A 13,059-nucleotide genomic window follows, 5' to 3' on the forward strand; every position below is an offset into this window, starting at 1 on the left:
TCAAGGACTGCAAGGCGGCTGCATTAAAGTATCTTGGCAAGGCCCGAGAAAAGATGAAAGAACGTAACGATGCTAAATCTAAGTTACGGGTATTTCAGCCTGGCGACCCGGTCCTGGTATTAAAGCCTCGACTAGGGAACACTATGTCCCACAAGTACGAAGGCCCCTACATTGTGACAGAAAAGACTGGGGACCTCACGTACAAAGTGAGGCACTCTGACAAACGTAACCAGGTAATGCTCATACATGTAAATCGACTGAAGAAGTTCCAGGGCCCCAGGCCCATTGCACTAACCAATGTTTCCATTTCCAGTGAGAGAGGGGATGATTGTTCTGGGGACCCAACTAATCTCATTTTCAATAATTCTAGTTCTGTGAATGCTGTGGAGGAGGGACTGTCCCATTTGCAGATGGCCCAACGTGAAGAGGTGCAGTCGTTGGTTGATGAATTCTCCAGTCTGTTCGGGGAGGTCCCGACCCAGACTGATGCCATTTGCCATGATGTCGAGTTGACGGACTACACTCCCATTCGCCTTCAACCCTATCGGATGAGTCCAGAAAAGAAGGCCATCGTACGGAAGGAGGTCGACTTCTTGCTCCAGCACGGCCTCATCCGGCCGAGCCAGGGCTCTTGGTGCTCGCCCTGCCTTTTGGTCCCCAAACCAGACGGCTCCTGGCGATTATGCACCGACTATCGGCAGCTCAACAAGGTGACCATTGTGGATGCCTATCCGCTGCCCCTCCTCGAGGACTGCATTGACGAGTTGGGAAATGCCAAGTACATTTCGAAAATCGACCTCTCGAGGGGGTATTATCAAATCCCACTCACTGAACGTGCTAAACAGCTCACCGCATTCGTGACACCCGAGGGTGTTTTTGAGTATCAAGTGTTACCGTTCGGCTTGCGTAATGCCCCTGCCACGTTCCAGAGACTCATGAACTCTCTACTCGCTAAGGTGCCAAATTGTCGGGCGTATTTAGATAATATCGTGCTGTTTGACAGTAATTGGGCTGACCACATAGCTAGGTTACGCCAGTTGTTTGCCATCTTGAAAAGGGCAAATCTTACCTTAAATGCTAAAAAGTGTCATTTTGGCCAAGGCACAGTGACGTACCTCGGTTATGAAGTGGGCCAAGGAAAAGTGTTACCTCGGCAAGATAAAATCAATGCCATTCTGGAGTATCCAGTACTAAAGTCTAAAAAGGACGTTCAAAGATTTATCGGTATGTGTGCGTACTATCGACGTTTTTGTCAGAACTTTTCCAGTGTTGCCACTCCTCTCACAGACTTGTTGCGGAAAGCCGTTAAATTTAAGTGGTCATCAGACTGTGCAGAGGCATTTAAAAATTTGAAATTGATCTTAGCTTCCGCCCCAGTGCTTGCTAGTCCAAGGTTCGACCGACCGTTTAAAATTCATGTTGACGCGTCTGACTCGGGTGCTGGTGCAGTGTTGTTGCAAACTGGGGATGATCAGGTGGAACACCCAGTATATTATTACTCTGTGAAATTCGACAAGGCACAACGCAATTATTCAGTGGTAGAAAAAGAGGCGTTGGCGCTAGTGTTAACATGTAAAAAGTTCGAAGTTTACCTCACAGGTAATATAGTGGAAGTGTACACGGACCATAACCCACTAGTCTTCCTGACTCAGATGAAGGGTAAGAATAAACGCATCCTCAGGTGGGCGTTGTACCTACAGGACTTCAATCTTTCCATTAACCACCTACCGGGCAGACTCAACGTGATAGCCGACGCTCTGTCCCGGTTGCCTGAATAACATTCATCTGAGCCACAGAAAGCCATTTACCAACCGTCATGCTTTAGTTAATTTTTTTTAGGTTCTCCTGTGACATTAAATATTCCGTGTCCAATTTATTTACTTCCCTGTTCTTTTATTTTTGTTGTGTATGTTTTTTTTTCTTTCAGAGAACTCCTTTGTATTTTTTTTTTGCAGAGAAATTGCTTTTGATTGATTTTTTATTTTTGTCATATGTTTTTCTTTTTGTTCTCTGTATACTCTTACAAAAAAAAATATGACTACTATTCTAGTAGTCACATTTTTTTTTTCTCTGAAGGGGGGAGGAGTGTTACGACCCTGGGTTCTCCAGTGGAAACCAGAGGTCAAAATTGAGCTATTAAACTTCCTGGTAGTACAGTTGGGCATCTAGAATAGCAATTGTTTGTATCTTCCCTGCCAGACGTAAGACTATTATTGTTTCTCAAAGAGCATTTAAAGACTGAGCTGGGGGTTGATTATTAAATAATAACATAGGCACCAACTTTGCTTACTAATACTTTCTAATCATTCATAAAGTAACAATACGTTGCATAGGGGAAGATCTTTAATGTGCTTAGCTGCACGATCAATTAGGCTCCTCCCGGCACCACGACATGAGGGAGGCAGCTGGTGGCTAGCTCGGTCTTCTCTCTGGCTGTGTCGTGCGGATAAGACCTACTCGGTGGCTGTATCCCTACTCTTCTCCCCTCTCCTCTTACTTATTTCCCTTACCTGAAGTTCCTGTATCCTTAAGCTAAGTACGGGGCATCAGTAAGTATACCTACTCTGGTAGTAACTAGTGGTGAGACCTGGGGTTAGTATTTGCCAGTGTTTTGTTTACCCTAAGAGTTGTGTTTTGTATTAGGGTACCACATAGTCTCACTACCCTAAGCTGCATCCAGCTTCAGTGCTTATCCAGTAGTACTTTACCCTAGCTTGTTATTAGTGTAAACCTTGTATCCTGTCTATGTGGACCAAGGCTTTTAACGTAAGATAGTGTGGTAAAGTTATTATTATTATTGTTATTGGTGTGAGTGTATATGGGGGGTTGTTAAGGGGTTAATAAATAAGTACATGAATTACAGAGTATCTCTTCTTCCAAGGTGGGAGCGCAGTGATCAACCCTTAGAATAACATATATGGTCTTGTAGCAAGTTATTACTACTGTGCATAGTTTATTTTGGGGGCCAGGCCTTTTAGCTCTCCCATATTTGATACTCTTGTCTTCTAACTACCTTTACCCCTTAATAGTACCAGTACCCCATAGAAGCCCCACTTCCATTGTTGTAACACCCATCAACAGGTCTTCCTCACTGGGCTTGCTCGGCTTTTGTGTTACTGTGAGGGTGCCATCATCGTTTACCCTTCAAGACTGACTCATGCTGGCATTGCATTTGTGGACTTCCCTTCACAGTAAACAGTCCTTCTCCATATGGTGATTGTCCAGGGCAAGCAGGGTGTGACTGCCATCTTGGAGAAGCAGGGTCTTTTAATATGAAAATCTTCCGTCTTCTCTACTTACGCCAGCTTGTGCCAGCCTTGCATTCTTGTTACTTCATGGCCCTTGGGCCTTTTTTATTTATTTTACATAATAATTTTTGTTTATTAATACCCGTGTTTCACAAGAGATCCTTAACATTTTAAGCACCAATTGTATTGACTAATGTACGTCTTGTAACCTTTAAGACATAAATAGACAAGACATAGATAAATGAGTGAATAATACTGAGTGACTAGGTTAGGGCGAGGAACATAGTACAGTGTCTGACTTTGGAAGAATGCCTACTGTTTTAGAAACCTTATTGCCATGATCATAATCGTATGGGTTAAAAAGCATTTGTTGTCACTCCTACACTGTGGCTTGTTGAGCTTGAAACCTTTGCTCCTTGTTCGTGTTACATCTGACCTTTTGAAGAAATTGTATGAATCAATATCCTCCAAATTGTTCAGTATTTTAAAGGTTTCGCTCTATTACTCTCTCATTTGCATATATCTAAGCATATAGATTTAGATTAGATTTTTTATTCAGGTAAAGGTACATACATTGCAGATGAGTTACAAAGGGAAAGACAATGACTAGAGTTCACTAGCTCTATTGGAAGAGAATCGTCTGCAAGACAAGTGTGGGCAAAAATTAAGGTAGCTGCGGCTCACAACGACCCCCAGGGTAAGGCTGAAGAACTAATACACAAGTGGAGTGATGCAGCATCATCCTCCTCCCTCCCTGCAGAAGTAAGCAGGGAACAGCTCCTCCGACATAATGACAGAAGGATTAGGATAAAAAGAGCACAATCTAGTGATGACGAGTATGGGGAACCAATTACAGCCAAGGAAGTAAAGGGGGCTATGAAAAGGGTAAAAGTACAGCACCTGGTGAAGATGGCGTCACCTACGACATACTCAATGCACTGTGTGAAGTGTCTGGCAATCCACTACTCCACCTGTTTAACAAGTCATTCCTATGTGGAGTGTTGCCCACACAATGGAAACATGCAATAATGGTCCCAATACCGTAACCCAATGACCCTGGCAATTACAGACCTATCAGTCTCATGTACAGACCTCATCAGTCTCATCACTTGGAAGATGCTTGAAAGGATCATCCTAAACCGACTATTGCACAAAATAGGCAGGTTAGGGAAGGGGTCAATGGATTTGTTAAAGGACGGAGCACAGCAAACTATAGCTTTTTTTTTTGAGATATATACAAGAGTTGTTACATTCTTGTACAGCCACTAGTACGCGTAGCGTTTCGGGCAAGTCCTTAATCCTATGGACCCTGGAATACGATCCCCTGCCGCAAAGAATCGTTTTTTCATCCAAGTACACATTTTACTGTTGCGTTAAACAGAGGCTACAGTTAAGGAATTGCGCCCAGTAAATCCTCCCGGCCAGGATACGAACCCATGACATAGTGCTTCACGGAACGCCAGGCGAGTGTCTTACCACTACACCACGGAGACTGCTGTTAATTAACTGGAGTTAATTACCTTGCTAATGATACAGCTAAGTACTCCCAATAAACTCGCTCCTCGGGGCAAAATTTTAAAATTTAAAATACAATACCTAAAGCCACTAATATGCATAGCGTTTTGGGCAAATATATACGAAGTAAAACCCAAACAGAGAACTGACTCCGTAGGACCCATAAAAGATGAGACTAACAATTTTAAGTTGTATGATAAAAGGGCGGCAAACACTCTCAATGAATACCTAACATCAGTGTTCACACTAGAAAGCTTGAATGACATCCCATCACCAACACAAATGTTTGTCGGAGGTAAGGAGAATGAATTAAGAGAAATACCAATTACACGCGACACAATCAGGAAGAGCATTGACAAACTAAAAGACTCAGAAGCCCAAAGTGTAAATGGATTTAAGTCCCAAGTCGTAAAGGAACTGGCAAATTAATTGGGTGGTTGTAGGTAGGAGCTGCCTCGTATGGGCCGGTGGGCCTTCTGCAGTTGCCTTTGTTCTTGTGTTCTTATGTTGAGTAGCAACATTTGCAAATTTGCAGATGATACAAAAATAGGTAGGGAAATTAACACGGAAGAAGACTCACTATCACTTCAAGTTGATCTAAATAGGGTTTTGAAATGGTCAAAAGATTGACAGATGCAGTTTAATGCTGATAAATGTAAAGTTTTGAGACTAGGTAATGATGATAGTTACAAGATACGAGCTAGATGGTGTTGAGATTGCGAAGTCGGATTGTGAAAGGGATCTGGGAGTTATGATTAGTAAGAATTTAAAACAAAAGGATCAATGCATGAATGCTCGTAATAAGGCAAATAGGACACTGGGATTTATTAATCGAAGTGTTAGTAACAAGACACCTGGTGTGGTTCTTCAGCTATATCTTGCTCTGGTTAGGCCCCATTTACATTATGCAGTTCAGTTTTGGTCGCCATATTATAGAATGAATATAAATTCACTTGAACGTGTCTAGAGTAGGGTGACTAAGTTAATTCCCCAAAATAGAAATCTTTTATATGAAGAAAGATTAACAAAGCTTAAATTGCATTCACTGGAAAAGCGAAGAGTTAGGGGTGATATGATAGAGGTTTACAAGTGGATGAATGGACATAACAAAGGGGATATTAGTAGGGTATTAAAAGTATCAACACATGACAGAACACAAAACAATGGGTATAAATTGGATAAGTTTAGATTTAGGAAAGACTTGGGTAAATACTGGTTTGGCAACAGGGTTGTTGATTGTGGAACCAATTACCGCGTAACGTGGTGGAGGTGGGGTCCCTCGATTGTTTCAAGCGTGGGTTGGACATGTATATGAGTGGGTTTGGGTGGTTATAGATAGGAGCTGCCTCGTATGGGCCAATAGGCCTTCTGCAGTTACCTTTATTCTTATGCTCTTAATTCACTATGCTTGCCAGTGAAACTCCTTTTCAGAAAATCGCTGGACCATGGAATAGTTCCCCTGGTAATAGTTGAAGGTGATGTAGTGATCGAGTAATCCTTATACTCCATTATCTTATCATCATAATGGCATAACTAATTACACAAGCATTAATCCTATCCCTATTTACAGGTAACGGTTTTCCACCCTTCTATATCTTACTGTGAGGTGTCGTCACCGTACATAAGCAAGCGACTTGAGAATAGCACATTACGGGCTATTCATGCCCGTGCCACCTCTTGGGTGGCTTAATCTTTATAAATAAATCAGAATAGCACACACCAATTGGTCCGGGAGCCATCTCCCGTCACGCAGGGTGCAGTTGCGCCTCCACAGATCTCCAGTATCATCTTTTGAAACTGGTAATGGCTCAAAAGGGCCACCACTTACGGGGTATTCATGCCCGTGTCACCTCTTGGGTGGCTTAATCTTCATCAATCAATCGAATAGCACACAGTACAATCTCCAGTCAAGAATGTAGCACTCGGCGTGTACAGTTCTAATCGACCCAAGACGCTACAGCCTCGACACAGAGCAGACAGCAGACTACGACCGTTGTTCAGGTCCATGTAAACTACATCTACCCGAAGTCCTTCGTCTGAATAGCCAGTTACCAGTTACAGGAGATACTTTTTCACCCACAGAGTTATTAACTCATGGAACCGCCTACTCACCGAAGCGGTACGTGGCAAAACGATGCTGATTTTCAAAATATACCTGGAAAAGATCATTCCTCCCTACACCTGGGGGGTACCTTCGTTAAAGTAAAAAGGTATACAGAAATAACAAAGAAAATAGATATGAATACTATTACCTTCGATGTTAGTAGTAGCTGTGCAAGTGAGGAGAAAGAAAAAATATTACGGAGTTGGAAGGAAGTTTCTAAGGTACTCTCGTATCTCATGGAATGTGACGGACAGGGCAAAGGTAGTTTTATTATTAATCATGGATGAAAGTATAATATTATCTTGGAATGTTAATGGATTAAAAACTAGAGCGGTGGATGTGCACTATTATACTCTTAGAGAGAATATTAACATAGTAGCACTCCAGGAAACTGGGGATAGGGATGGTAACATTCTGAACATGAAGATGAACATGTTGAACATGAAGATGTTCAACTGCTGGGCGAGCCCTCTCCTACTCATCTGAGGGGAGGGAGATTAGATTATGCTTGTTTGATAAATGCTGAGGGGCATAGAAGAGAATTGTCTTACTGTGGATGAAATGCTAAGAGATTTTGCATTACAAATACAGCTTAAACTAGATAAAAAGCATGCCTGCCTTCAGAGGAAAAGCTTAAAGTTTAATAAGGGAGAATTAAGAGGTCTTGTTGGTCATATTAAGTCTTGGTATGATACTTATAAGCCAGTTTCGGCAGAAGCATTTTATTAAGATTTAATTAAGGAGGTAGATGTATTTAATGCAACATTGAACCGGAAAACATCTGGTATAGAAAAGCATCCCCCCCATAAAAGTGTGCGGAGAAGAGAAAGGAAATTTGGAGCAAGTATTGGCAGGAGTTTGCAGAGAAAGTTAGGAGTAACAAACTTGAAGGAAATCTGGCAAGACATAAATGAAGGGGTAAAAAGCATAATTTTGTTGCACATCCTGACCCGTAAGGATTTGCAAAAGGTCTCGTAAATAAATGGGCGGAAGCTGCCAAACTTAGTTCATTTAATTACCCGCTGTAACGAGAGAGTCGTTTTGATTCTTGGAAAGATCTAGAAAGGATTTTATACTTACAGCAGGTAACAGTGGTGATGTCACTTGCACAGGTATTACCAGAGAAGAACTAATAACGGCGATTAAAGTTGGGAAATCTACCGCCCCCTGGGGAGGATGGAGTAACTTATGAAATACTTAATGAACTTGCCATTATGACGAAAAGCCCGCTGTTAGACCTCTAATATTAGTTATAAAGAGGGCAGAATTCCCAGTAAATGAAAAAGAACTATGATCATCCTTATCCCTAAAGCCAATGGAGAGTACAGGCCTGTGTCTTTAACCTCGTGTTTTTGTAAAATGATGGAGAGGATCATTTTAAATAAACTTTTGTATATAATAGGTGATCAGCTGTCTAATAATTTTTTATATGAATTAGCTGGTCTTGGTGTTGAAGGGAGATTATTGCGCTGGATAGGGGATTATCTTCAGGGAAAGGAAGGCTCAGGTGTGGTATCAAGGTTGTATGGTTCAAGGTTCAAGGTATCAGGTCAAGAACTCTGCACACCTCAGGGAGGAGTGTTGAGTCTCACCTGTTTAATGTACTAATGAATAAGATAGCATCTGAGAAATACTCAAATTGGGTAACTCCAATCATATATGCCGATGATATTTTGTTTCAGGGCAAAGATATTTCAAAGGTTCAAACAGTGTTGGACAATTTCGGAAACCAGTGTCACCACATGGGACTAGTGGTTAATGAAGACAAAACTAAAGTTTGAATGTAGAAGTCGGAGGCCCATTATATTGGAAATAAACGGTAAAAATATAGAGAGTGTTAATATATATAAATATTTAGGCATATATGTTGGATATACCCATGAGAGTTTGGAAACTGAGATGAACAGACTGTTGAGTCAATGTCGGAAGAGATTACAACCTCTGAAGGCATTGGCATGCTGTGGAAAGGAGTGGGAGTCCAATTGCTACGGAAGATGTACATGAGTACTGTAAGATTTCTTATTGATTATGCTGCACCTGTCATTTCTTGTTTTGGTAAAGGTAGGATGGGCAAGTTGGAGAATGTACAAAATGAAGCCGTTGGGGGTCGTTTTGAGCCGCTGCTACCTGAATTTTTGCCCACACTTGTCTTGCAGACGTTTCTCTTCCAATAGAGCTAGTGAACTCTAGTCATTGTCTTTCCCTTTGTAACTCATCTGCAATGTATGTACCTTTACCTGACTAAAAAATCTAATCTAAATCTATATCTAATCTATATGCTTAGATATATGCAAATGAGAGAGTAATAGAGCGAAACCTTTAAAATACTGAACAATTTGGAGGATATTGATTCATACAATTTCTTCAAAAGGTCAGATGTAACACGAACAAGGAGCAAAGGTTTTAAGCTCAACAAGCCACAGTGTAGGAGTGACAACAAATGCTTTTTAACCCATACGATTATGATCATAGCAATAAGGTTTCTAAAACAGTAGGCATTCTTCCAAAGTCAGACACTGTACTATGTTCCTCGCCCTAACCTAGTCACTCAGTATTATTCACTCATTTATCTATGTCTTGTCTATTTATGTCTTAAAGGTTACAAGACGTGCATTAGTCAATACAATTGGTGCTTAAAATGTTAAGGATCTCTTGTGAAACACGGGTATTAATAAAAAAATTTATTATGTAAAATAAATAAAAAAGGCCCAAGGGCCATGAAGTAACAAGAATGCAAGGCTGTCACAAGCTGGCATAAGTAGAGAAGACTGAAGATTCTTCATATTAAAAGACCCTGCTTCTCCAAGATGGCAGTCACACCCTGCTTGCCCTGGACAATCACCATATGGAGAAGGACTGTTTACTGTGAAGGGAAGTCCACAAATGCAATGCCAGCATGAGTCAGTCTTGAAGGGTAAACGATGATGGCACCCTCACAGTAACACAAAAGCCGAGCAAGCCCAGTGAGGAAGACCTGTTGATGGGAAGGAGGAGAATCATTAGTCACAACAAAATCCACATAGAAACAAAGGAGAGAAAAAAAATAAAGTGGATGTCTTCTTTTTGTATAGACATAATAAATATTGCCATTTGGCTATGTATTTATATGATATATAATAGAATACAGCATAAAACAAAATAAGAGGGGTGATAGGAGAAGAAAAGATTAGTGTTCAGTGAGAATCCACAAGGTCTTCTCTGAATACTCTTTATTTTCTTCAAGGCTGTGGGTCCCTACAATTGCACCAGAGGTGGTACACACCCCTATTATTATTTAAACAGGTGAGTAAAAATAGGTGAATACACACACGGTGTTAGCAAACTTAGCCTCCAAACACACACACACACATGGTATCAGCAAGCTTAGCCTCCAAACACACACACACATGGTATCAGCAAGCTTAGCCTCCAAATACACACATGGTATCAGCAAGCTTAGCCTCCAAATACACACATGGTATCAGCAAGCTTAGCCTCTAAACACCACACACACAAATGGTATCAGCAAGCTTAGCCTCCAACACACACACACACACATTATTAGGAATTATTTCATTAGGAAGTGATGTGGTGGAGGCTGACTCCATACACAGTTTCAAGTGTAGATATGACAGAGCCCGATAGGCTCATGAATCTGTACACCTGTTGATTGACGGTTGAGAGGCGGGATCAAAGAGCCAGAGCTCAACCCCCGCAAACACAACTAGGTGAGTACAACTAGGTGAGTACACACCGTATCAGCAAGCTTAGCCTCCAAACACACACACACACACACACCGTATCAGCAAGCTTAGCCTCCAAACACACACACACACATGGTATCAGCAAGCTTAGCCTCCAAACACACACACACATGGTATCAGCAAGCTTAGCCTCCAAACACACACACACATGGTATCAGCAAGCTTAGCCTCCAAACACACACACACAGAAAATGAGGACATTGAAACAGTTGATAAACTTGATTTCAAGAGAGAGAGAGGTCACTATGGGGAACTTCAAAATTTTTTTAATAAGTAATTAGGCAGACTTGTTGCTAGACAGGGAAGTAAATTAAATGTATGCCAAATTTTGCAAAATATACAATGAAGGCACACAAACATTCATACCAAAACAGAGATGCAGGGCCAGAAAACAGGGTTGGTTCAACAGAAATTGAGAGAGGGCCACAGACCAAAAGAGACAAAAATGGAATGAAAGACATTGAAAAACTACAAGCAGATGTCAACAAAGTTTTCGATTGGGCAGCAGAAAATAACATGATGTTTAACAGTGATAAATTTCAGGTATGGCAAAAATGAGGATCTGAAACATAATACAGGGTACAAAACACAATCGAATCTTCCCATAGTAGAAAAACAGCATGTCAAGGATTTGGGAATAATGATGTCCGACGATCTAATGTTTAGGGAGCATAACCAAGCAAATATTGCGTCAGCCAGAAAATGATCGGATGGATTATGAGAACTTTCAAATCCAGGGATCCCATCACAATGGTTGTACTCTTCAAGTCACTTATGTTGTCCCGTCTCGAGTACTGCTCAGTATTCACTTCCCCCTTCAGAGCAGGAGAGATTGCTGAAATAGAGGGAATACAGAGAACATATACGGCACGCATAGACGAGATAAAACACCTAAATTATTGGGATCGTCTCAAAGCTCTCCAAATGTACTCTCTAGAAAGGAGACGAGAGAGATACCAAATAATATACACATGGAAGATACTGGAGGCCCAGGTCCCAAATCTACACAGTAAAATAACAACATACTGGAGTGAACGATATGGAAAAAAATGCAAGATTGAACCAGTGAAGAGCAGAGGTGCCACAGGCACAATCAGAGAGCACTGTATAAACATCAGAGGTCCGCGGTTGTTCAACGTCCTCCCAGCGTCTATAAGAAATATTGCCGGAACAACCGTGGACATCTTCAGGAGAAAACTGGACTGTTTTCTAAGAGAAGTTCCGGATCAGCCGGGCTGTGGTGGGTATGTGGCCCTGCGGGCCGCTCCAAGCAACAGCCTGGTGGACCAAACTCTCACAAGTCGAGCCTGGCCTCGGGCCGGGCTTGGGGAGTAGAAGAGCAGAACCCCATCAAGCAGGTATCAATATAGAAAGAAGCCAAACTCCCAATCATACCAGCGATACAAAGATGCGAGAAACAACTATACAGCAGTAAGGGGAGAGGCAGAAAGAAATTTTTAAAAAGGGATAATGGATAAATGTAAAACAGAACTGGGCCTATTCTACAAATTCATAAACAACAAATTGCAGGTAAAGGATAATATCCAGAGGTTGAAAATAGGAAACAGATTCACAGAAAATGATAATGCAATGTGTGAAACATTAAACCAAAAGTTCCAAAGTGTGTTTATACAAAATGAAATCTAAAGAGAACCAGACACAATAAGAATTTCTGAGAACATCATAGAGCGTATAGAGGTGTCTAGAGATGAAGTGGAAAATATGCTAAAGTAGCTAAGTAAGAACAAAGCAGTTGGTCCAGATGGAGTTTCACCATGGGTTCTGAGAGAATGTGCATCTGAGCTCAGCCTTCCACTTCACCTGATCTTTCAGGCATCCCTGTGTACAGGAGTCATAGCAAACATATGGAAAAAGGCTAACATAGTTCCAATCTACAAAAGTGGCAACAGGGAAGAACCCACCCCTCTCAGTTATAGACCTGAATCATTGACAAGTGTAACAGTGAAAAGATTGAAAAAAAAATAATAAAAACTAAATGGGTAGAACACCTGGAGAGAAATTATATAATATCACACAGACAGTATTGTTTTCGATCTGAAAGATCCTGTGTATCGAATTTACTCAGTTTCTATGATTGAGCCACAGAGATTTTAAAGGAAAAAGGTAGTTGGGTCGACTGCATCTATCTAGACATAAAAAAGGCTTTCGACAGAGTTCAACATAAGAGGTTGTTCTGGAAACTAGAAAATTTTGGATGGGTGACAGGTAAGCTTCTAACATGGATGAAAAATTTTCTGACTGATAGAAAAATGAGGGCAGTAATCAGAGGCAATCGGACTGGAGAAGTGTCACAAGTGGAGTACCACAGTACATGCACCAGAAATGTTCATTGTCTACATAAATGATCTACCAGTTGGAATACAGAATTATATAAACATGTTTGCTGATGATGCTAAGATAATGGGATGGATAAGAAATTTAGATGATT

At 41.2% G+C, this 13,059-nt stretch overlaps 1 long non-coding RNA gene across 1 annotated transcript in view; it reads right to left on the minus strand.

Moving 5' to 3' along the window:
• Positions 1–9,533: 9,533 nt before the first annotated feature.
• Positions 9,534–13,059, minus strand: part of LOC138357840 (uncharacterized) — a 7,393-nt gene continuing 3,867 nt past the window's right edge. The window contains exon 3 of the long non-coding RNA XR_011225156.1: positions 9,534–9,841. This is a non-coding gene — a long non-coding RNA (uncharacterized lncRNA). The remainder of the gene's footprint in view (positions 9,842–13,059) is intronic.

The sequence above is a fragment of the Procambarus clarkii genome, chromosome 80 (assembly GCF_040958095.1).
Source record: "Procambarus clarkii isolate CNS0578487 chromosome 80, FALCON_Pclarkii_2.0, whole genome shotgun sequence".
Classification (NCBI taxonomy): domain Eukaryota; kingdom Metazoa; phylum Arthropoda; class Malacostraca; order Decapoda; family Cambaridae; genus Procambarus; species Procambarus clarkii.